A 26,575-nucleotide genomic window follows, 5' to 3' on the forward strand; every position below is an offset into this window, starting at 1 on the left:
GCTCTTTCATAATTCTAGAAAAGTGAATTTTTGTTGAATATCCTTTATATTTTCTTTGTATTGTTGTCCACTCATACGTCATATCCTCTAGTAGTCTCCTCATCCAGCGGTTCCAACACCAAAACTTTAACAATTCATAACTTTTGCATCGATTGTCCGATTTTTCTCAAACTTTCACTGTGTGTTCTACTAATGTTGCTGCTTTCACTCAATCCACATTGCACTTTGGGTTTACCTTCCCTTTAACAAAATTTTTGCCAGTGAGAAAAGGTCGCATCACTTCACTACTAGTACTATGCAGTGTGTCAAGTTCAGACATTGTATCTTTAGAGCAGTTGAACTACAGTGATGCATATAGGGATGATACGAAAAAAAAAAAAAAAAAAAACTTTTTAACCTCCTGATCTCATCAGAATCTATTTCTGGAAGTTACTCTTTTTAATATCCAAAGTTGGCCCTTCAATTTTGAAATCTGGGCTGTGATGATGACTGAATATAAACACACAATAATGATGAATCTAGCCATCTTTGTACCATTTTGATTTGCCAAGTATTAGTGAACTAGTGCTGACTGAAAGCAAAACTCATGTGCAAACGAAGTAACATGTTCATAGTTACATGAAGAAAGTATATAAGGATACAACATATCACATCCAATCAAACCATGAGAATTCTAATGCAGATCTCTGCAGTACACTTCCACATACCAGGGAGGTGTCTCACCTCCCTGCACATACAGAATTCTACAGTACACTATAGACTGTAGACACATAACTGTCCTCTGGCACGCACGCACACACACACACACAAATGGTTTTTCCCCTTCTCCAACAACAACAAAAGACTCAAGTTTTATTTCTCTCTGCTCACTGGCAAAGTAGCATCTCCTGTCAACATCAAGACACCATATCATCAAGAATATCAAGAACAGATGGCTTTTTTATGAAGAGAGAAGACTGTTGTGATCTATGACCATGTTTCCTTTTCTTTCTACCCTTATCCCCTCCCCCCCCCCCCCCCCCCGCTTCACTGGTTGTTACTTACTGTTTCCTCACATTCTCTACCACTCCCCCACCCCACCCTCAAGAGGGATGGGGAGGGGGTCTGAAAGGGCACAGTGTGACCATTTTATGTGGCAGGAACAAAAGTACAAGCTTTTCAGCCATGAACAAACAGAGCCATCCAAGCTATTAGATTGGAGATAATTGCGTCCAATCTACAAGAAGGCTGTCAGGATGTATATTCCTGGGGATGCTGATATGCCCTGCTTGACTTGTTGCTTACTCATCAAATCCAGCCAGTTCTCAGCATATATCCAGTTGAGGAAGAGGGCAGCAGTTACCAAAGACTTGAACTATCCAGGGAGGCTAGAAAATGACTTATGCATGCCTGCCTTCTGATGTGCCTGACTATGGCTTGTGACTTGCAATACATTGTTTCTGCACAATTCCTGCAATATCTGATGCATTTTGAATATGCTCAATTTGCAAGGGCAGAACCAACACGCCATTCATGGAGGTAGGCCCTACTGTTTATGCTCAATTTTTTTGAGGTCCAGAATGAGCCGATTTGGCAAATATGCACTGCGCATTTAGAAACTATAAACCCATATTGTAGACTGCTATTCAGCATACATGATTTTACATTTATGTTTCCCATGTAAATGTGATTAGAGAAAACTGCCAATTGTTATTTCACATTTATGCTTTTGCAGTAAAGGTGACTAGAGATTTCTCAATTGCAAACGCACCCTTGCCACATTTCGAATTGCCACTTTTAAATACTGTACATATCAAAGGGTGTGTTTATGCTCAATTTGCGAAGGCAGAATCAGCGTTTTGAAACGCTGATTCAAAACGCTGATTCAAAACGCTGATTCAAAACGCTGTTCACGGGAGCACTGTTTATGCTCACTTTCTTCGAGTCTTGGAAAGAGCGTTTGCGATTGCTTCGCTGACCTCAGCAGAGGCAGGTCAAATTGGGGCGCGCGCTGCGATCGGTGGCCTGGCCTGGGAGAGCAGCTGGGAAAGACATGCGCATGCACAGTACATGGGAAAACTGCACAGGCAAGGGTAGCTGGCTGGCCGGGCGCGCGCTTTTTCACGTGAACCGGAAAGGCGTTTAGATGACATCACTCTAAACGCGTTTAGAAACGCTGTTGCGTTTATACTTCCCCGTCAAACGTGATTAGTCAGAAACGCCGATCGTAAACGCACCTTTTTGTGCGTTTTGGATCGGCGTTTTGAATCAGCGTTTCTATTGAAGTGAGCATGAACGCAACAGCGTTTTGCACTAATCACGTTTCAAAACGCTGATTCTGGCCCGAAAAGGGGAAGCATAAACACGGCCTAAGTGAGTGTGGATGCAATCACATTTTGCACTAATCACGTTTCAAAACGGCGATCATGGCTAAAACCAAGTTACACATAAATGTACCCATAGTCTGATGTCTTCAAAATAGGTGCTCACAGCATCACCATATCTATACTCCTGTCATCATAACCAGCAAACAAAAATAATGATAATAATAATAATGATTGCATCAACATTTGAGATCTTATGACTAATGAAAAAGGCAGTCATATTGCCATTATGTCTAGAACCTAAGAAGTGTCAGACACAATGTCTGTTAGCCATGACACATGATGAATTTACAATATTTCAGAATCACAAAGCAGTGCAGGTCATTACACACTAAACCCATGTTGGAGTGACCAAGGAATTTCTGTATGCAGTTATCATATATTAACTCTTGCAGGTATTCAACAACTTAACACAACAAATTTCAAAGGAAAAAGGATTCCAGAGTAATTATCTTTAAAACTTAGCAAGAGTGAGAACAGTTTGAGCAATGTGGATATGCTCAAAAGATAAATGTACACAGCATACATGTAGGCCTACTTCTTATAGGGCCTACTTTGAGATCAAACATAACATTAATATCATGCTTCAATGCTACACTACTGAACTGTTATCAGACTTTCGTTCACAATCATTTATTTGATAAATCCACTTTTGTGTATTTCTTCTGATATTAAAAATGTGATTCAATCTAACCTCAGCCATTTTTCCTTTGCGTTTACTAGTAGTCACCAGTCAAAATACCGGTAAAAGGAATCTCATCAAGATGTATGGTAGGTGTGCATAGCCTATCCTCTAGAATCAGCATCCAGTGGGTTAAACCTTAGCGTGGCCTTTCGAGTGGTATTGAGGCCAGCCCTGCGTTACCAGCGCTTGCTCCATGACCATACTCTCCTTGGTGGCTGGGTTATGAACCCATGCTTGCAACATTTTCATTTGGAGATAAAATATTCATACCCATGCACTCTTGCCCAGGGTACCCGTCTTGGCCTTCCCTTAACCACGCCAGGATGCGATGAGCATGTTTGGTGTCTTTCAATGATTTATCTAGAACAGGTGACGACTTTTACAGGGAAAGAGAAAGAGAGAGACATAAGAATAGAATGGGAAGAAGATGGAAAGAGGGAGAGGGGGGAAAGGGAAAAAGAAGGTGAAAAGTTAGACCAACTTCACACTTCCTTTATCCCTCTCTCCCTCTCTCTGTTGAACCTCTTCACCTCGCACGAAGAAAAGCTAATGCTCAAATGTTGTGACAGATACCAACATGGCAATGGCATTAATGGCTTTCCTTGATGCACGTAATATAGGCTGCATTTATCAACTTTCCAATTTTTGAACCGTGCGTGTTTCAATATCTACTAGGAAAATGTGTTAGCAAATGCCTTTCGGATTACGTTTCTTGAGTTGTTGTGTTTATCAACTCTGTCGGTGAGTTGATCGAGAAGGCTTGATACTGCGCAGCTCCATCGCGCAGTTTGACCCGAGGAGCGGCGATGTGTAGTTTGCGTTCATCAACTGCCTAAAACTCTCTGAAAGTTGTTTGGAAACCTTAAATCTGCACCAGAAAGTGAGTTGACAAATGCACCCATAGTCTCTACTTTCATACGAACAGCCAATAAACGTTCATACCCATAACCTCCACTGAAACAACAAAGAACGTTGTCCATACGTACCTATATCACAGAGAAGGTGTGCACTGTCTAATATACCCAGCTCCAATACAGTCTGAGATATCTGGGGGGAGGGGAAAGGAAATGGAAAACTCTTAACATACACTTGTACATCCAGGTAACTGATCAGACCAATCTCTGAAAAAAAGCTAAAAACAATCCAAGGAGCAATCGCTAAGGAACAATGAAATGGAACATGGTAATTTTGTAAGAATAAAACAAAGAATAAGCATTTCGAAATTTTGGTTTGGAAAGGGCAATATCAGATGTAGAATTATGTAGATGTGAGGCAAGGATCCATATTAAGAACTACAAATGTAAGACCCACCAAGACTTCTGTCTTAGAAAAAGTCCCCCAGTTCTGTTTGCAAATGTGCACACTATGTACATATGACGTACAGAGCGGCTGGTAAAATCCAGGATTTCGTTTGAGAAGCTGTCAGAGCAGCAAAAACAAAGTCATTGACAGTTTGTGATGCGAAACGCTTGAAAACAGGAAAAGCTGTGTTATGCTGTCATAATCTTATGGATGAGTGATGGCCAAAGACAAGCCTTCTCTTACTCCAACTGCTTTAAAAAAAAAAAAAGATTGCCGTACCACAAAACAGCACAGACATTAACAATAGTGGTATAGAGCTGCAGATCTTCCATGGATGCAAGCTTTCTAAATATCTTTTCCTTTTTCTTTCAGTAAAGTACAGGTCACCATTAGGTGTTATCAGCATACTGGTATGGTGTGAGGTAGACATGTATGGTGTACTTAAGTCTTTATAAACATCAGCTGTAAGGGCATATGATGTGTACAGTGCTTATTAAAACATGCGCAGTTAAAGAACTGCTCTCACCAGGGTCCCATTGCATAAAACTTTTTAGCAACCTTAAATAATTCAGGTTGGGATATGCCCAACCTGAATTTTTCAAGATTGCTAACCTAAGAATGTAAAATCTGTTGCATAAAAACTCTGGTTGGGAGCTTCCAACCGGAATTTTGTGATTTCAACTGGAAAAAAATTGGGTTGGAGTTTTATGGTCTCATCAGGTATGCTGTTCCACAGTCTTAAAGTACTGTATGTGCCATTTATTTCGTGAGGTTTTCATTTTTCGAATTTCGCAAATCGGGTGCTATTCACGCATTACAAACATGCAAGAATATTAACCCTGCTCCTGACAGAAATGTGATGTGCATGCACGCATTTCTCTGTACAGTCCTGTACTCCATGATCACAAATTAAACCACTCACAAAATTGCCAGGAAGTGCCATTTGGTGAAAACTTATACCCCTTTCAGTAACTCCTCTGGCCCGGACCAGGCCTAAGCCAAGTCGTAAAATTTTTAGTTTATGAATGGGTCGCACCAGGAGCGGGCTAATTTGGCACTGCTGAAGCTAGCACCAGGCGTGGGCCAGGCGCGGGCCTGGTGCCGATCGAAGAGTTTATGAACGACAGCAGCGCCAGGCTCGGGCCAAAATTACTTGCACGGTTAAAGGTCACAATTACCTGGTCCAGCCCTCCGCCAGAGTGCACATTTAGTTACCATGGTAGTTATCCCTTGCGTGGCCAAGTTCGTGAATGGGTCATCGTAAAAGTAGCGCGGCTCTGCTATAGTTACTGAACGCAATTTTTACTGCATGGCGCGGGCAAAATTAGCTCAGGCCAGGAGCTGGCCGCTGTGAATTCTGGAATGTGGAGGTAGGCTAGAATGTTAGATGTATTCAGGGATACAATACATCTTGGAAACTTTGATTTGAGCTCTATGTTCCTGGAGTGTGGCAGAGTTGTGAGAGAATAATAAAAAGCACTGTTTGCTTGTGTGTTTGTTTGTTTGTTTTTTTTTTTTGTTTTTTTTTTTTTTTGGGGGGGGGGGGTTTGCTTGTTTTAATAAGAGATAATACGTTTACATACTGTAACTATCAAAGGACCCACATGAGGATTACTCCTTGATCTAAACAACCTCATCATGTGGAGTTCAAAACATCTTGCCAAATACTGGATTTGAACAATCTTGTTGCCTGACCACTGTCACTGATATGGAAAGTTCAATAAAAAATCATGAACTGACACTGCTGATCACAAATACAACTTTGAAGATGATTTACTGCTGTGTATTTCATCAGCAAAAATCATCATATATGAATAAAGAGATATCCACTGAATTACATGTATTCTTTTTCCAAGTGAATCCAAACAGACATTCAAGTCCCATACAAGTTTCTTTTGATTTACGAGCAGAAACTCCAAATTCAAGAAAGTAAAAAAATACTATACCGTATGCTGCGGAGGCCCTCATCCACATTCAAAGGCACAAGGTGCTTTTTAGTGCAGGGACCTCTCGATGCTTTGTTGGTTGTTGACTATTTTTTTCCAAAGTCATAAACTCACTGCACTTGACAGGCCTTACACTGAAACATAACAGCGCCTATCACACATGTCTGTATAATTTGTAGCGTTGATGAATAGTTGAAATGACAAGCACAGAGATTTTCACCCCATCTATCTTGTAAATCCTGTGAGCACAATGCGCTCAAGTAATGATAGAGTCACACACGGCCGGGTCACAAAATGGATTTGAACCGGTTGAAAATGAGCTGGATTAGTCCCGGAATGGAGGGTAATTTATGCTACAGTCACACATGGTCGGATTTCAAACCGGGTCCACAAGGAATTAAAACCGTATCGACCCAGTTCAAACCATAGAGACCTGTATTCACCCATATCAAACCGTATAAAAATCCGCTTTAAATCCTTAACTGAATCCTTTTCGACCCCTATATCGACCCGTGTCAACCCGCTTCAACCCGTACTGACCCGAATGTAAATCTTGTCATTATCATTGCATGAAGGCAATGTGGTATACAGCAAAGGTTCATACGGTTTTATGCTGCAGGTCGAAGCGAGTCAATGTGGTTTGAAACCGGGTCATTTCAGATATCAATATGGAATTGAAATCTGTGAGAAAATTTTTAATATGACCAAAAATTTTTCACCGCCGTATCGTAGCCCCCGGAATCCATCAGGAATTGACACAAGTTACGATGCAGGTCAATGCATGTCTCTACGGCTTGAACCAGATTGATACGGTTTTAATTCCTTATGGACCTGGTACGAAATCCGGGTCATTTCAGATATCAATATGGAATTGAAATCTGTGAGAAAATTTTTAATATGACCAAAAAATTTTCACCGCCGTATCGTAGCCCCCGGAATCCATCAGGAATTGACACAGGTTACAATGCAGGTCAATGCATGTCTCTACGGCTTGAACCAGATTGATACGGTTTTAATTCCTTATGGACCTGGTACGAAATCCGGCCGTGTGTGACTCTAGCATTACTGAGGGGTAGTCAAGCCAGGCAAGCATCACAGTATTTCCCTTCCCATTCCCAAGAGCAGATTTGGAAGCTTCTGCAAGGAGCTCACAGACTGTGAATCTTGTGGCATCTTGCAGTTTAGATCCAATGTCATGATAGATACAAATAAAATGGCTCTGTAATTTTCACACAAGATAATATCACCAAATTCAATCAGACCGGAAGAAAATCCCTGCTAACTGTCCGTAAAAAACAGGGCTGATACTTGTCAATATGATATACAAATGGTGATGGTCACAAGTGCAAAGGTACAAGATTTTGGCACAGAAATGCCGACCATTTCCTTTGAAAGGGAAATGAGTAGCCTACTCACAGTCCGTCTAGTAGTTGTACGCACATGTATGTGTAGTAGTGTACGTTCGCAAAACCACTTGGTTGAAGTTGTTTACAAAAATGAGTGACAACAAGAGTGCTTTATAAACGTTTGAGTGCATACTGCAAATGCTCATTCATTGTGACATCAGAGCTGTAGAATGGAACAAAAACTTCAAGTCAATGGAAATTGGTGACGTCACCCGTGCAATATCCACATTTACTCACAAAAAAATTGCATGGTTGACAGCAACAGCATGCAATGGCACTTTTAACTGAATGTCATGTGATGAACAATCATCCAATCAGATAGCTACATTTTTTTTAGGTGTTGTATAACACGGCATGGAAGAACATGCAACGTAACGTAATTTGAGCATCATGGATGAACATTGATAGGGTATAAGAGGGAGAGAGAAAGAGAGTTTGATTTTTGTGGGAAGGGAATACCAAGTACTCAAACTGGCAAAGTGATATTTTGCAGAGGACTGATGAAAAAGTTCACTGGAAACAGCACCTTCATTGTTCTTGTCTCCTACTCTTCTTCACATTTCAAATCATCTGTCCTTGAAACCATTTACGACAGTCTCCATGACCACACTGAAATATTATCACAGGAGCTTGACTCTGGAGGACATACACTGTCATATTTCTGTTATCCATCATAACTCTTCCATCAGTCAGAAAAAACGTGTGCGCATTTTCTCCCCTCGGCTCAACAATCACACCCTGCCCCCCTCCCCCCCCCCCCCCCCTTCACATCCAGACACACACACTTGACCCAAGTCTGGTCGTCTCAAATGGCAGCTCTTCCTTCATCGGCAGACCACAAAATATGTGTACACTGGTTCCAGTCAGTAACACTTGAGTCAATCCTTGATATGATAGACAGGGGAAGGGTCTACTCAACTTTCAAGAAGGAGAGAGAGGGAGAATAGTGCAAAAATAAGACAAAACACAGTAACCACAGCCTTTTTTCCCCCCATATGGGAGAAAAATATTAGAGTCAAAAGAAATTAAAAGAAGTTGGATAAGAAAACTCAAATTGGTTCAGGAGATAGTACACTTACTTGTACATGTACTGCAAAAACAGTGGCGTCTTGAAAATATCCTATTCTTATCATTACATTCAACTCAAAGGAACACTCATCAATTTTTTTTTTTCACAAAGCGGTAAAAAAAAAAAAAAATCAAAGACAAGGAATTATAGACAGGAACGTCAAGCAAACAAGGTAAACATCACATCAATTAACACATGAATCTAGCAATTATAGCATGGTATCTTATGGCTTTTTGAAATATATGTGTACAATCATCGTGGTCATTAGCTGCAGAGAACGTGTAGGTGTCTATTCACTTCCACTTATATTGTCCACATTTGGCCTAATTACCAATCTTGTAGAGCTAAAGAGGCAGGTTGCATGCTTCATCTATGAACATTTACCTAGAGAGTAGTTTGTTATTGCCTTCAGTCGATTTCAAGAAAAATATTGGTTTTGTGTGTGTAGTGTGAATGAGGAGCAGAGACTATTGGAAATAATAGTGAGAGTACATAGAGTCTTCAAGATTCTTCTGCTCTATACTGTAAAAAAAAAAAATACAGAATTGTATAGGCTTATATAATCATATACTTTGGACACACAAAAAAAGACATTTCCATGAAGGCGAATCAGCATTAAAATTTACTGGGCTGTTGCATGCGATTACTGAAAATAATTCGCCACCTCTATGGCTGTCATAAATGGCTACATGCAGGACAGTATAAAAGCCGTCATCAGGATTTGCTGTTGTTGACAAAACCCCTCAATACAATGAGTATCAGTGTCCCCAGTGAGCATGCTATTGCTGAGTTCTCTTTGAGCAGCGGAACTACAAGATTGAATGCCACCACGAAAATCACTTAGCAGTTGAAAAGGGAGTCCAAGGCAAAGAATGGAAAGACAGAAAGAGGACTGGAAGAAGGCGATACCACTTCATGGTGAAAACAACATATTCATACTGAAATGTGAGTATGGGAAACCTTGATATAGGGCCTAATATGGAACCTCTTAGACGCAGGGGTCAGAAGGGCCAGCTTTTCTGGCAGAACCATGCACTTGGGGGAATTAGCTACACTCCCACCAATACCCTCCTCTCTTTCCTTTTTAGACAAAAATGAAACCCTTTAGGTATATCAGTATCACATACCACCCTTCTCCCCCAATCTCCCCCCCCCCCAAAAGTCATAGTCCCAGCAGTCTAGTTAAAACTCAACATGGTTACAAAGTTACACATAGACTTAAGAAGTAACTGAGATGTCCTACAGTTGTATGTTAGTGGACATTGGCAGTGGCCAGAAAGTTGAGGGAGAGTATTCACTACAAATGCATTCACAACAATTGCATTCACACTGACGCCAACTAGCGGTATCCCAATCTTGAGATTTGCATCGCAAGCCATATCTGAAGATGTTTGCCAGTGTAGACACAAAAATCTCACTGAATAGCGCAATCGGCATCATGATCCGTACTGCAAGAAATTTTCGTGATTATTTCGAAAATATCGCAATTACCCGAGATATAGAACAATAATTTGCACCATGGCAAGCGCCTGAAAGCTGGAGCAAATGACCTCAAGATAGTTTATTCTATCGAGTATCATTCAAAGCACACATCACAACCGTGCACAAACACAAAGGCAAACTCTGTGACATCATTCCGGTTGATTTCAGGCATGCACCATTTGGTTGACAAATTATCGAGATCAACTATCAGCGGGATATTTCTGTCCATCTGAATGGGCGCAAAAGACTCAATATTTGGATCGCAATTGACATCTTGCTACTTTGTCTGTATGAGTGACACTCACATATTCAAGTAGAGAGTACAGAAAATGCCAATCTGATTACAGAGTCTCAAGAGAGATAAAGAAAAAAGTTTACAGTGTAAATGTGAAATAAATACATAATAAGACACCTTTACATATAGAGGCCAACTCCTGTTAAAGCTTGTTTGTATGCATGTGTTCTTGTGCCAAAATCTATTTAACTAGAGTAATCGTCATTAAGGAGGTAATGTATGCTACGTGATGCGGTAATTAAGTTGGATGTAGAATGTCAGAGCGACCATTTCTTTCTTCAGTTTTCTTTTTTTTTTTAAAGAAATGGAATCATGTGATACTTACAAGATGTTGTAAGAATGTCAAAGAGGGTTGCAGTGCATGTGCATGTGCGTGTGTGTGTGTGTGTGTGTGTGTGTGTGTTTGTATGTATGTATGTGTGTACATGTGTATGTGGGCCATTAACCCATTAGTAACTGAACCGCCTGAAACCACCCCTCAGATTATTCCAAAAATGCTCGAAACAACCCGTCTGCTTTTTATAGTTTTAGACTTTACTACAAGTATTTTTATTGTTTTCATACAAAATATATAATTACGTCATTTGAAAGAGGTCAAAGGTCAACAAAAGAATGTCAGAAGTCTCAATAGGCTTTCAAATAAACATTATTATAATCGACAAAAATAGACATGCAGTGATCTATTTTGCATAATTTAGAAATTTGTCGAAATGAGAGTAATATTGCTGTACCTTACAGGGAACAATAAGCCATTTTGTACAGAATCTTCAGTTGCTAATGGGTTGAAAGAGAATTATAATGAATATAAGACTACAAATCCATCACACTGTATTGCAAGGCATGGTATATTCGAAACAAGCCGCACAAGTGTTCCTATTCTACATTTGCACAGGTGTATGTGAACATGCCCCTTTGATACTTCTACCAACTCTGATGTAACTTCTTTCACAGGCTGGCTACATATATATTGCACAGGTCTGTGAATGCCTGGAGTAAGTGTTGAGTGGAAGCTAGGAGATAAAAATATCACATTTTCTTGATGGTTTAACCATGGAGCTACTAACTCTAGTTAGTAGCTCCATGGTTTTACACTGCAATTTCTCTGACAGTCTTTGAATACTTGCCTTGTAACTCTTTGCCATAATATTATTATTTCCAATACTGTTAGTGTGAACGGTCCTAAAAAATTCTAACTTTATACACAAGTCGATTGTACAATGTAACTCACACTTTTGCCCTTACAACTTGTGAAGCCCAGCATAACAATATCATACAACCTCTTGCCATTTATAGAATAGAACACAAGGAGACATCAAATATGGTGACCCCTGTAGTCACAAGAGCACTCTTTACGCTGAGAACCCCCCCCCCCCCCTCCACTCAGAAGGCTAACAATGCATACACTATAGAATTACCTTACATGTTTCAATATTAAACCTTCTTGATTTATGAAAAGCAATTGAAGCTACAACAGTTATTACACTTTCACTAGTACCTGTAAGAAGTTCTGCCTTTTCTATAGAATAACAATGATTATTTACATCCTTTTTATGTGTACTGTAGATTGTAAACAAACGGTTGACACATGTAGACTACAGACAGACCTGCCTCATGGCATTTATACATTACAACAACTATAAATTCTCCTTCCCTTGTGTTCTACTGGGAACACCCAGGGATTGAAACTCCAAACATGGCAGGTCAGAGGGCTGACCCAATTACACACCCTAAAAACAGGGGGGCTGCCATATTTCTTTCTATAATATATGATAGCAACTGTGACAGTTTTCTTGTTTGAATTCACTCATACCTCAAATGCAAGGCTATCATGCACAATAATAATCAAAACTTGAGACATGGTCCTCACAGAATTACCTGAATTTTTTTTTTCAATCTTAACAAAACAAAAGAAACATACAAATCCTTAGCATTGAACATTTCCAGATGAATTCAATGCTGGCAAATTATTTTATTAGTTTCTAGCCAAAATTACCTTTTTAGTTTCTAGCCAAAGTTTGCAGGAACCCTTACCATTTACCTTTGCTCCCTCATTTCTTCCTCATTATTGTCCATTCAGTTCTGTTTTTCTCATCAAATTTTATTACTAGTGGACATTCCTCCATCTACATGTACACATATTTTCAAAGTTCAGAACAGTTCATAGAACAGTTCTCAATTCAAAGAATTTGTAGAGATGGTTGCATCTGAAGGGACACACCAACAGTCTGTCAAATATGGTCATGATCACTACCATCACCTGGGAGAGATTGCCTACGTTAGCTTCCATAACTGAAGAAAAGTACACATCTGACCAAAGGTCACGTTTCTCTCTCTCCCTGTGCTGGGAACAAATGAAAGTCACAAGAATCCCTCTCTTTTGGGGTCACAAAATTCTTTTCGAAATATTGATGCCCCCCCCCCCCCCAAAAAAAAAGGCCTGTGTACACGTGGGCTCAACTTCAAGTCACTTGGACATTTTCATCGCATCAAGACTCCCACCAAAGGGCACAGCTGCCCATACAAAACATGTGTGAAGCCATCCCAGCCATGTGTGTGCTGTGTGAACTGAACACAATTGGCATTGAACCTTCAGCCGAGGATTGACCTGTGACCTGCTGAAAATCCCAGCAAGAGAAAGGGACTGATGGATTGAGCTCAGCACAAGCTGGGAGAGAGACTAGACTCTTGTCTTGTGCACAGAAGCAAGCTTTCTGCTGCTGGTCGAAGGCCCCTGAAGATGATGTCAAAGCTCACATGGGACTATGGTCAATCATGGCAATTTGGAGCAGATGGTAGAGGGTGCCAATGCACATGGCCATTGACAAATGAAAAATGTCTTTGTAAAGTACAGTATTGTCAATGAGTGTATCTATTTAGAAGTTGGTGATCAACACATCTCAGCACATGCCCAGTAACATGATATAGTATTTAGAGCATTAAAGAGATAGGCATAATTATCTTTTTTAAGCCTACGATGAGTTTGGGAAGTTTATAGTAACTACTTGCACACTATACTATATTGCTGAAAAAACAAGTAAATCCCTCAAAGAAGAGGTGCTGAAATGCTTGTCAACAGCTTCCCTCATAATTACAATTGGGATTGCATACAACAGTAGTAAAATGGCAAAGTCTACAAAAATCACAACTATAACTCATCAAAGAGTATGACAGTTTTGTTTGTGGTTTGTTTGTTTTTTTTCATCAGCAGAGTATGACTACATTGTAAGCATGATAAAATAAGCAGTAAAAAGTCCTATTTCATCTTTGCACACCCTGCAGAATTGAAACTGCATGTACAAAACATATTCACATTTATTTACAAATCAAAGTACATTTTTATACCATAATACTATTAGCAGTGTATTAGGCCAAGTAAAAAAAAGAAAGTAGTTTCTCGTCCGGGTTTTTTGAGCAAGGCGATGAGGGAGGTCCTTACTATTTGATATCTTACTATTTTTTCAAGGATCGTCAAAATGAAAGTAATACGTGTTTCTCGTCCGGTAATTCTGAGAAAGGTAACGAGAGAGGGCTTTACAATTTTCTATATTCAATTTATGAAATGAAATATCACTCTGGTAGCTGTGTTATGAGACCAGGTCCCAAGTGTACGTCTTGCCTGCAATCTGTGCATTTTCAAACAAATAGTCTTATGTGCCATACTTGAAATGAAACTTCATGCATGCAGAAATACATTTGCTTTTTCTTTCCACTGCAGATGTCAAGGGAAAATGACCATCTTAATACTGGTATTTAGTGTTGTAATGGCTTTTCTGATACCAGTGTTCTTGCAATTCTGATGTATTGTGCTATCAATTGAAACAGGTATAAAACATGTCTTTCAACAAATGTACGACTGAAATAAATTCCATGATATTCAAAACACTGCTTTATTTATTGGTGTTTGTGACTTTTTGTGTCCACACAGCTGGTATGTATATCTGCAGTTCTTCACAGTACAAGAGTAGCACATTCAACTGGAAACTGGCTTGTACAAATGCAGATGGATGTCAAAATGATACTGATATGGCATTCTAGCATTAAACGTTTAAAGATGTTTCTTCATGTTCTAAAAAGACATTTGATAATCACTCATTTGGATGATGAATGATTGTATAACAGTACACACTACAGATGATACCACTCACGGCTGTGTCCGTGAATTTACATCGTGAAGAAAAGTATCCCGCAGAAATACGAGACAAACCAGAATCCGTGGAAAAGTTATTTATTTTGTAGATACACCCATTTAATAATTCTACATTTGCTGGAAAAGCGCATTCATTTTCTCTTCAAAATAGAATGTATCGTCGTGACAGACCAGGGGATGGGGACCCTGGACAGCTACAAAACACGCACACTTTGCCGATATATGGTGCGGCACGGCCACTGCACTGGCACCAGGGAGGTGCGGACCTCCCTGCTGGCACTGTACCTTCCGACACTGCACAGTGCACACACATGTACATAGTCACAATGACATGAAAATGTATGCAAACTCGATACCGTTACAATCCTCACAAGCATTTGTACAGTACAATTCATCCGCTTAAAATATCAGAAACGGGGAAAAATACGAACAACGCGCGATATATGCGTGGAATATCAGCGATTGTTCGCAAAAATGTTGCCGCTATCGCGTTCACGACGTACCGAGTGCGCTGTACATCACAGCCCAGTAGGCCGGCCCGCCGCGTCGCCCATCCAACTATCCACAGTGCAGTTCGACTGCTTTGTGGGTCATTCCTTCTTGCCGATCGGCCGAGCTCGCAGTGTGAAATGCATGCGTTATTACATACGCACTACACACAGAAGTTACAGCTGTACTACAGTCTACAGCTAAGTAGAGGACGCAAGGCGTAAAAATTAGAAATGAGACGTCACGATTGTTAGGTGAATTGTCGATCTTTTTTTTTTTTTTCGGCGGCCGAAAAAATAGTAAATATCAAAAAAGTCGATGCGGCAACTGCAAATCGATGCGGGCGGGGAGCGGGCTGGGACGAGAATTATGAATTTCTTGGTATTTTCAGCGCCATTTTGAAAATAGTAAATAGTAAAAAAATCGATGCGGCGGCCAAAATCGATGCGCGCGAGGACGAGAAACTGGTTTCTTTTTTTACTTGGCCTTAGACTTGTCTTTTTTTTTCATATAAATGGGTACACAAATCCCCCTTTCATTGATTAAAGCTGGCATTAGGATACAGAACAATGTATGGAGTTGCATAAAGTAATCATTATGAGAAGCTGAGAGGACACACAATAACACATCCTTCAATCTGGTTTCTGAATATTCCCCAAGCACATGACATCATGATCTACTGAAATAGCTGGCAGGGAGGGGGATGTGGGTGGACAGCATAAAAGGAAGGTAGGAAATCTTTCATGACATTATACCAAATCTGTGCACACAGATTTCCTACATCCTTTCTTTTCTCTGTGAGAGACATTGTTTTTTGTCTTTTGAAGGTAATCCTTCATACCTGGCTGCTCAAAACTGACATGCTGTACTTGCAAGCTCCTGCCTACCAAGAAATTGGTGCAGATACCCTTTACTAAGGCAGGAAGTTGGAACAATAGCCAGCAGGGGAACAAAAGCAGAGCCCCTATTTGCTGAGAGGCCTTTCAACTTCTGCCCCTCATCCCCTGTGGATAAACTGTATGCAAGATGGACTAAGAGATCAAAGGAGCGTGAAAGCCCTTGCAGTTATATCCCCCAAAATAAAAGCCACAGCTCTCCATTGTGTGCACACTATTAGTTTTCTCCACATATCATCCATGACTTCTGGCTGAGGCTCAAGTCCCTTTGTTACTCTAATGGGTACTGGTGGATCATGCCAAGTGATACCCCTGACTTTGGAAGTGTAGAGGTATTCCAGGCATTACTAACAATAATAACAGCAGAAAAAAAAAAAGCAGTTTACCTAATGCTAGGAGATGACTTTGCTTCAAAGAAGAACAAAATAGGGTCATCATTGTGCAGGGAACACAAAATGTGCAGGAACTTCAAAGTAGAGTTGCGACTCTCCAGGCGGCGCACATGAAAGGCAGCCGAGCTCGGCACACATTAACTGAAATTAGAACTTCCCCACTGTCTGTTGTGTTCTTTGAAAGATACAAGCATGGACTTCATAATTGGTCTTGAACCCTGTTGTACTCCTGTCAACAACAAAAACACAAATCGTTATAAGGCTTGGGGGGAAGTTAACTGTTTTCCAGAACTCAACGACGGCAACAAGATGTTGGGGAAAGTTCCTCTACAGTATCAGCTTCAAATCACCCCGACTCTTTGTGTATGTTGATAAAACACATCATTAGTTCCAGTTCCTCAATCGCAAATGCAAATGATCACAGGTTTTACTACTCTGAAGATCCAAGGTCTCTGTACGAAAAAAAAAAATAATCGTTTGTAAATCTAAAAATAGATTGAATAATTCTGAAATATACAGTCTGACCTCAGTTAGCCGGCCACATCCTGACCAGTGGCATCCAGATATTACAAATTGGTTTGGCTCTATAAGAGACATACGCTCAAATACAGCACTTTCTTGCACTTTCTGCTGTGGGTATGCGCATGTTATCAATTTACCTATACAGTGCTCACCTGTTAATCGGGATCTGCATTAGCGGGAACCCTGCTTAAGTGCAACAAAACTTGATGTAACAATTTTTTTAACGTGTTATTTCCATCGCTTAATTAGAACCATGAACAGCTTTATTGGGATAAATCAGGGTGAAACACTTCCATTGTTCAGTAAGTAAATCCACTAGAAATGATTTTAGGGATTTTGATGAAATGAATGCCAGCTCATGCCTAGATAATAAAGAGATGCGGATACAAAATGTAAGTGAGGGCAGGATAACTGAGATTGGGCTGTTTGTGGCATGTAGTCTCTCCATACTGGCATTACATGTAGGTACACTGTACGTTCATGCAGAGGCTACTAGTATACATAGGTAATCATTGATGATCCAGCAGCTAATTATCAATGATAAGAACTTACTGTACCCTTTAAACGGGCATTTTACCGGTTTTTTATTTTTTTTATATGTTGTTCTTTTAATTCTAAAAGACCCAGCGGTGCAAACAGAATCAAAATTTCACAACGATTAAGTCCGTAATTTAATGTTAAAAATGGAACTTTTTAAGTGAGTATTATGCTAATGAGCTGACGAGCCCGGATGTTATGATGTCACAGGTGCTCTCACTATTACTGATTACAAGTGCTTGCATACGCGTGCGTTAATTCGTATCGAGTAGCAGACAACGCTTAGGCCTAATTTAGCTAGCAGGCGGCGCTTGTGTACTGTTCTACCCATGTAGATATCTCAAATTTCACTAAACCAAATCGCACCAAAATTACAGGATATACTTCATAGCATATTTCAAAGTATTCTTTTATATTTGAACGAAATCAGTAATCGAGAAGTATCAATATTGACGCCGACTTTCAAGTCGTCACTCAAAAAAATTCACTCTTCGCGAGAGATCTTGGCGAACGCAAGATGCACAATCTAGAAATGAAGTTAGCTGACTAGTACTGTGTGAACGGGGAATTTACGCGAGAACTAAATTTAAAAGTGTAATGATTTTTGCGACTTGTGTGATATAGGAACTACATTTTTCATTCAACTTACCACAAATAATTTGTAAATTTATTTATTGCCCCCGATTACTTGAAAGAGTTGTCTCATGATATTAAATGGCTAACTTCAGTCTGTGCGTGCACAGCAGATAGACACTCTAGGTAGGGCCTGGCCGCAATCACTCATGTTAGTCGTAACGAGTTAGAGCAGATTATTTTTAGCGACGCCGACAGGAAAGTCGACATCTACACTTACGCTTCCCGACATGTGATTTGTTTCCAATTAATGTGAGCTGTTGGATATGAATCATAAAGTACTTCCTGTGAGTTTGGTGCCATTTGGCAAGGTGAATTTTGAGATATCTATGGATACGGAAGTACGCTAGCACTATACCTACACCAGCGCTGGGATCGCGAAGCAGTGACACTGTGTTAGAATCTACGTGGTCAGGCCACTCTTCCGAGATATGGGTCCTAGTAGGCCTACTGAAACAAACTGGTAGATCTAACATTAGTCCTTGGTGTAAAGAACACGACTATGAGATTTACTCGACTACAAAACATCGGAAATCCATAAAGAAGATACCTTACCTGAAAAATTCAGCACAGGAACAACAGTGCCTGCAGGACAAGGGTCCAGATCTAGATCTGGGGTCTGGACTTTCGTCTGGACTTTCTTCAAGTTCTGGCAGCAGGGTATGTAACGTTACGCTGTGCCTTAGCGCTGTGCACATAGGGCCTACAGCTGCAATGTCGACGGTGAGTGAGTGTAGGGCCTACTCATCAAAACTTGGACTGCCACGTAGAACCTACTCCTTGACTGCTCAGTAGTCCTAGTCCTAGTTCTAGTATTTCAGAGTCTATGTGTGCTGGGTACCGTTTTCATCTCACTAAGCGTAAATCGTGCGTGCCGTTGAAGAGAGTCTACATTTGGATTTTCGAGATTCACTCAGCCCTCATCTACGTTAGATAGTTTGAACTGGCGAACCATCGCTCGATCATGATCATCAATGCGTAACGTTACTTACACACGGTCTTCTATGGGCAGCACGTTCGAATAATGATGCCAATTTCATTTTGAAAATATCTGGAATTTCCCCACAAGTTTTATCTAAATAAAAAGCTGTTGAAGAGCTTGCTTTTAAAGATTAATAGATATTGTTTAACATATTTATTATAGCTCCATATTGCAATTATACTAAATAACAGCTTTTGGAGTGCTTCGTGTGAGATTTCATCAGTAAATTGGCATTATGTAGTTCGTCTTGCTAATGTCGGAGTTGTGCACAAAGAGCACCTGTGACGTAGGCCAAATTGCGTGGATCGTTCCATGGCTTGCTCGTTTTCATTTTTTTTTCAAAAAATCATTCCAGGCTTATCCTGGGTTTTACAATCCTCTCTTTCCAGTAGTAGCCATCAAAAAATGTAGATTAGAATTATCAGACAATTAGAAAATGTCAGTTCAGTTTTCTTTTAAATGGTGAGTTCACACAACACTTAATCTTCTAAGATACTTTCCAGCTCTAGTTCCACTCAATGATTAAATCAAAGAACCGGAAGAAATACAGTACATACTCTACATACAGTGCTAGCGAGAAATCAGATAATGAGTGACGACGCAGTAGTGTCCTGCACTCACTAGTGGTTGATCCGGAAGCTAAGAGGAATGGGATTCACAGAGAGGTCGCAGAAATTTTTGAGTTCGTTGATTATCATATCAACACAATTGGAAACTACAAGTGGAGACCCCCAGCGCAGGGAAGAGCGTAAATCATAAGAAAACTTGTAATTCAAAATATCAACTCATCTTTGAAATTGCTTTACTGTCAGATGTGTCTACAGAGGGCTAAACTACAGTGTACAATAGGGCCTAAAATGTCTCTTAATCTTATGAACAATAGCCATAAAGTGGTAAAAATATTATTGAAAAGAATTTTTAAATACTATATAATCTGGAAAGGACAAAAACAAAAAACAAAAAACATGATGTGGGGGGGGGGGGGGGGAGGGGAACAACCTTCTTATCCCATTCTGGGCAGTTACAATGTAGTCTGGTTCAATATCAAAGCCCTGCTTTGGGAAATGTTAAATTACCTACTGATTAGTGGCTCTTGTATGACTACAAGTCTAAGGTGTTGTCATCTGAAGAAAAAAAAAACAAACAAACAAATAAAAAACAAATAAAAAAACAAAAACAAAACAAAACAAAACACTGCACTCTAGAAGCCATACTGGCAACATTCTCCACACCCTGACTACCACCCTTCAAACCATTCAAAACGTTCCTATGAAGGCAGCAAGAATGGAGGACACATAAATGAAAGCAATAATGAGTTAAATAAAAATCCAGCATAATTGGCTGATATCCTCACAGAATGTGAACAAGTAGGAGATCAAGTTATGACATGTGTTGAGAGTAAGCAGTGGCTCTCCATCAGTCTCTTTTGGCATAAATATCTTCCCTGGAGTACACCTGAGATGTGAGTGGAGAAAGCATCCCCTGTCTACACAAAGGAAATGAAAGAGTCTAATTTGAGGCCTGATGTGAGAGGCATAAAGAAACCATCACAATGGTACAGATCCAAGACTCCTTAAAGAAAGGCACTGAAAAGTCAGGCTAATTCTTAAGTTTTCTTCTTCAATGGCAAATCACCAGCATTATGGGCTTGGGTCTTGTATAACGATCACCAAGCTAGCTAGCACAGCCTTGCGCAACATTATTCAAAGGGGATTATTGCATTGGGCCTGCAATGCACAAAATGACATTATCCCAAAAAGGAATGATACAAGTCACAATGATGCTGTCCTTGCCAGCAAAACCCAGATAATCAATGCTACATCTGAGTTGAGATGAGATTAGGACTAGCACAAAGGAGCTTACAAAGCCTTTGTATGCAGTACTTCAGATGACAACATGAAATGCATGCAGAAATTGATCAGTTAATTACATTCTTGTGTAGGAATACATCATCAGTCCCTACGGTAACATGAAAAACTGTCAAGAAAACAGAAAAAGTACAAATTTCCCCCAAAGCAGCAACTGATCTCAACCTTTTTACTGAGTACGCAATGAAAAGTGCGTACCACTATCCAGGAAAACTTCAAAAGCATGTATATCTGTCATCATCATACAGTCTGTAGATCCAATAACTATGTGCATTTTGCGATCATTTCCATGAGACACACCTTCAAAACAAATATGTTAATCTGCTCTTTGGCACAGCTTTTCTTCGCTTGTTTGCTTTGTTTCTGTAATTTTAATGCATTGGCTTTCTAATACACAAAGAGCCAAGGAAAGAAATGAAAACCTCAATGACGTTTTACTTTTTATGGCTAATTTCAGTGCTCTAAAATGCTCATAGACTTTGCACATAGTGGAGATGCACACGCAGAACGAGAGGTGACCGATATCACGATTTGGCCTCACCAGTTTTAAGAAGTACAGAGGTCGCAGTTTTCATGCCATTATATTTAATTATAAATTTACCCATTCCAGAATCTAAATATCTACATTTAGGGCCCCTACATAGAAATCTATTGTTAATTTACTGTAGGGTGTCTAATTAGGTAGATTCTACAAGAGTTCCATTCTTGTCTTTTACTCTAGACGAGGTCTAGAGTCGAGGCACCAGTTTGCTGCAGGGGTCCAGTTTGCTTGCGGCACCCCTAGGAATATATCTAACCATATCTTCAAAAGTAGAAGAGTTTTTTTTTGCTAGATTGTTTTACTTGAAGAGCAACTGAAGAGCTTTCTTTTGATACCAGAATCATGAAATAACTCGCATGATGGCCTTCATAATTCTAATTTAAACCGTCTTGTGTCACGCTGTTTCTAAACAAGAGACCCGCGGGTCTAGCGCTCACCTGAGTATCGCAAGTTCACCTTTCACGCAGTCACTTATCTAAATTATTCACAGCTCTACTAAAATTTGACCAGGCATTCTCAAGTAGAAGATGAAAATGTACAATAAGGGCCCAATTTTTTTAAGATTCCTTACTTTGGGGGGATGGGGCCCCTTGGGGCCCTCTGGGTGGGGCATGGTGCCCATTTTGATAAATTGAGATCCTGACCCCTAGGGATGCTACCTGCCAAGTTTGACGAAAATCCATCGTGAGGTTTTCAGGAAGATGAAAATGTACAATTCAGGCCCCCATTTGGACCTTCCCAACCCCCCCCCCCCCTGCCCCCAAGAGGGGCACCCCTGGATCTGCTATGAACAAACTTGAAACTACAGTCATTAATGTACTCACTCATAGTATCATCTTAGCTCTATAACTTCTGATTCTAGAGAAGATTTTAAAAGATTCCTTCATTTTGGGGGGTTTGGGCCCCCTGGGGGCCCCTGGGTGGGGCATGGTGCCCATTTTAACAAATTGAGATCCTAACCCCTAGGGATGCTACCTGCCAAGTTTGGTGAAAATTGGTCATGGGGTTCTCAAGAAGAAGATGAAAATGTACAATTTAGGCCCCATTAGGACCCCTCCCCACCCCCTCCCCTGGGTCCCAAGGGGGGCACCCCTGATTCTGCCATGAACAAACTTGAAACTACAGTCATCAATGTACTAACTCATAGTATTAACTTAGCTCTATCACTTCTGGTTCTAGAGAAGAAGATTTTTACAGATTCCTTAATTTTGGGGGGTTTGGGCCCCCCTGGGGCCCCCTGGGTGGGGCATGGTGCCCATTTTAACAAATTGAGTTCCTAACCCCCTAGGGATGCTACCTGCAAAGTTTGATGAAAATCGGTCTTGGGGTTTTCAAGAAGAAGATGAAAATGTAAAAAGTTTACACACGACGGACGACGCACGCCGGACGCCGGACGAAGGGCGATCGTCTGGCTCAGGTGAGCTAAAAAGTATGACTTTAACAAAACGTTAAGATTTTGTTCTGTTGCTAGGCAACCACCATCATCCCTTGTTTGTATCTTTATACAAAATCTTACTATGAAAAGAGGCCTGGCATGGTAAGGATTCCTTGTGTAACTGTGTTAAATATTCTAAAATTCATTTCCTTTGTCAGTTTTGAGGATTGCAACAGTGACCAAAATGTCGGGGATGGGTACGGTTTGCGGCACCCCTACATGGGATTTACACACATAGCGCTATTTTACATGTCAAAATGGGTGGAAATTGATGAAATACATGCGATCTTGAAAAACTATGAAATCGTGAAGGATTGAGATAATGAATCCAAATAAAGTATTCTAACAAGCTGAAAACTAGCTGTACCATCAAAAAAATATTTGGTTTTTGCAAAATTTTAATGTTTGAAGAAATCAGGGGACATTTTTGTGTGGGGTGCTGCAAACTGGACCCCCCTGCCGCAAAACGGGTCCTCCTGGTGGTTGCAAACTTGCTACATAAAGTTGATTATTATGACTAACATTAGGGTACTGTAACTGTCCACCATACAAAATTGTGATGCAGTGTCAAGAGGCCTTTGGTACCTCTTCAAAAAAAAAAAAAAAAAATCTGTTGCCCATTTTACCAGATTACCACTAAAAAAAATACCCTTGAAAAGGCCTTAACCTGCCGCAAACTGGGTCCGCTACTCTTAGAACTCTGAAATCTCTTACTATTTGATGTGCAGGTGTCAAACAGTAGGCCTAGACAGTCATACTGTCTACATCTACATCACTATTATTGTTGTTGAAAGAAATTGTTCTCAAATACAATTTTCTTCTTTATTTTAATATTAGACCCTCCGAGCTACATGTAGCTTCATTCGGTCCAATACAACGTGGCCCCATGCCCAGGCCAAGGCATGCCCTGATGGATGGCAGACGACCAGCTAGGCCCTAGCTATCCAAATTCCAGCCGTCTTCTCGGATGGAGAAGGAAAAAAAATGAAACGAACAACCTTACTGGTCTTTTTGACGGTTTTCATGATATCATGCTCATGGATATGGTGGCGCCGAGATGGTCTGGCGAAGATGACAGACATATTGAACGACAAAAACGAAAATGTTTACTGTCACTATGTCAGGGAGTAACTTGAGTCAGCTCACAGACACAGTAGCGCTAGAACCCTATTACTTTGTAGTACAAGTACACTGTACGTCCTGCAAAAAAAAAAAATAATAATAATAATAATGATAATAAGAATAACTTCAACTTCAAGTGCTAGTGCAGACGACTACTAAGTGAAAGAACTCGATCTCGGCACATCACATGGCACAGCCAGCCGTGGCGTTGATTCTGAGCAAAGTAAGAAATTACTGTACCTTCGCCTGAAATACTCACCTGTTTTCAACCACAAAGAAAATCTTCCACCTCACATTCGATCGTTGGTCAAGTGTCATTCGCTACGAAATGTAACATCTACATGTAATCGCAGGGCCAGGATCCAAAGTTTGCAGGAGCTACACGTTCGTAACGTTGTTCTTTCTTCGAGAAGGTTAGAACAGCTAAATTAAATAGCATCATCACCGCTCGTGATGATCGTCCAACGCAACAGGAAACGGTCGGCCCGGCTCGATATCCACCAACTCGCTCTGATCCTGTACACCCGGTAAACACCGCATGCACGCTCTCGTTAGCTGTTGTAATGCGTGGAAGCGCAGCTAAATTGGACTGGGAGAGAGGAGTGCTTGGCTGATGAAAAGCGACGAAGCGCATGCAGAAGGCTACCCCACCACGCACTGTGCGCATGTAGACAGCGTACCGTGCCGTCAAGGAGGGCCAACGTCGTCGGGGTATCGGGTGCCTGTCCTGTGACGGTGGTGCCGCACAAAACTTTTGGCATGGTCCTCAACGCAGTCTCCACACTTGCACACACACACACACACGTGCACACACGCATACACACAGCACACACACTTATGGTCATCCAAACACACAACACAAGCACACACAATGAAAACGGTAGAAAAATGAAATATTTATAATTATAGCAAATGAAACAAACACATTGCGAACAACAAAACTGGTTGTCAATGCTGCTATAGAAAGTGAACATTGGAAAGCTTTCTTCTGTAAAACTCTTTACAACAATTCTAATTCGCAATAATTGCAGTCTTTACCGGTCTTGATGACAGCAGCCGTGCAGCAGTACAACTGTATAGAACTTTGACAGAAAGTCTGAGCGAAATAATTTTGAAATTGTTTACGCAGCTTGATGACGAAATATAATTACAAACTTTGGAGTTCATTCGGATTATTGAGGGCACACAATCATTCCCAGCATTGTCGGTTTGTTTCTACACAGTATTTATTTATTTATCTATCTACCTATCTATACAATTATCTAGCAATCTGTGAAATCCCTTTTTAACCATTTTGGACTGCAGGATCTTCAAGAAATATTTCTTGGGTTGAAATAAGGAAGGTCAGTGTGCAAATATGAACAAAAAAAGATGTGACTCAACTGAGATATACGTTGCACATCTCCATTCCACCTGAGTTTATCAAATTGAAGAAAATGAAACAAATGCGATAGCGGACTTCTCACAAAGATTGGACTACAAGGTAAGAAATTGTATGATTTTTTTCCCCCTGGTATATTCGCAAAACATTTATATTGGTAGCAACCACATTTATAGGCCCTACTCAAAATGAGTGAATGTGTTATTTCAATGAGGTGACTCGATGTTGTCTAACAATTCTGTATTTGTTCACACATAACTAATGTACGATGCTCGTCTTCTCTGGTTTATTTTACATGAAATAAAAAAAAACTAAAAAAAAAAAACATCATATCAAAGTTTTGCTGTGTTGCCATACAGTAAAACGATGATGAGTTTTTTTTTTTTCTTCTTCTTCTTCTTCTTCTTCTTCTTCTTCTTCTTCTTCCTGTAAAGGTCTTTGCAAAGATTGTGTATCAGTGGCAATAATACGGGGAGTCTTTGGTAGCAGCCGTGCTGCATCCAATCATATGTTGAGTCATAATTATGATTTCTGCAGTGGCGGTAATGAGATGGACATGCACCTGCAGCGTCAGACAATATTTACGTCTGATGAACAAATTATGAAAGTTGTATAATATTCGCATCTTGATGATGAAACATACGACAACCATGACACGTTTTATCATGGAGTTCAGTCAAATTAGTGTTGTATTGTTTGTTGTTTGTTTACTTGTCTGTTTAAGGCTGAATTCCCTTTCCTTATTATCATTTTTGCTTGGGTTGAAATAAGGGGTATAATGTTCGTTATGTCCTAGGTTCGTTAATCCAAAAATGAAATAAAGTTTGTTACTCTGAAACACACAAATTCTAGAGCCTATAGATGCATCGTTAATTCGAAAATGAAATGTGGTCGCTCAAATCAGAACATTAACTATTGTGGCGTTAGTCCGAAAAGTTCGTTATTCCGTGATACCGTCGTTATTCCGAAGGTTTGTTAATCCGAAAATGAAAACAAAGTCCGTTATTCTGAAGATTCGTTAATCAGAAAAAGGGGGGGGGGGGGAGGGCAGAGTGTGAACATACTACTAACAAACCTTCGGA

The 26,575-nt window shown here is 40.3% G+C and overlaps 1 protein-coding gene across 1 annotated transcript in view; it reads right to left on the bottom strand.

Moving 5' to 3' along the window:
• Positions 1 to 24,504, bottom strand: part of LOC140241511 (fibroblast growth factor receptor-like) — a 140,804-nt gene extending 116,300 nt beyond the window's left edge. Inside the window, exons 1-2 of the mRNA XM_072321243.1 lie at positions 24,372 to 24,504; positions 4,035 to 4,095 (exon numbers count right to left, since the gene is read on the bottom strand). The gene's annotated coding sequence lies outside the window, so the exon portion shown is untranslated. The remainder of the gene's footprint in view (positions 1 to 4,034; positions 4,096 to 24,371) is intronic.
• Between the last annotated feature and the right edge of the window lie 2,071 nt (positions 24,505 to 26,575).

This window comes from Diadema setosum, chromosome 18 (assembly GCF_964275005.1).
Source record: "Diadema setosum chromosome 18, eeDiaSeto1, whole genome shotgun sequence".
NCBI classification, from domain to species: Eukaryota; Metazoa; Echinodermata; class Echinoidea; order Diadematoida; family Diadematidae; genus Diadema; species Diadema setosum.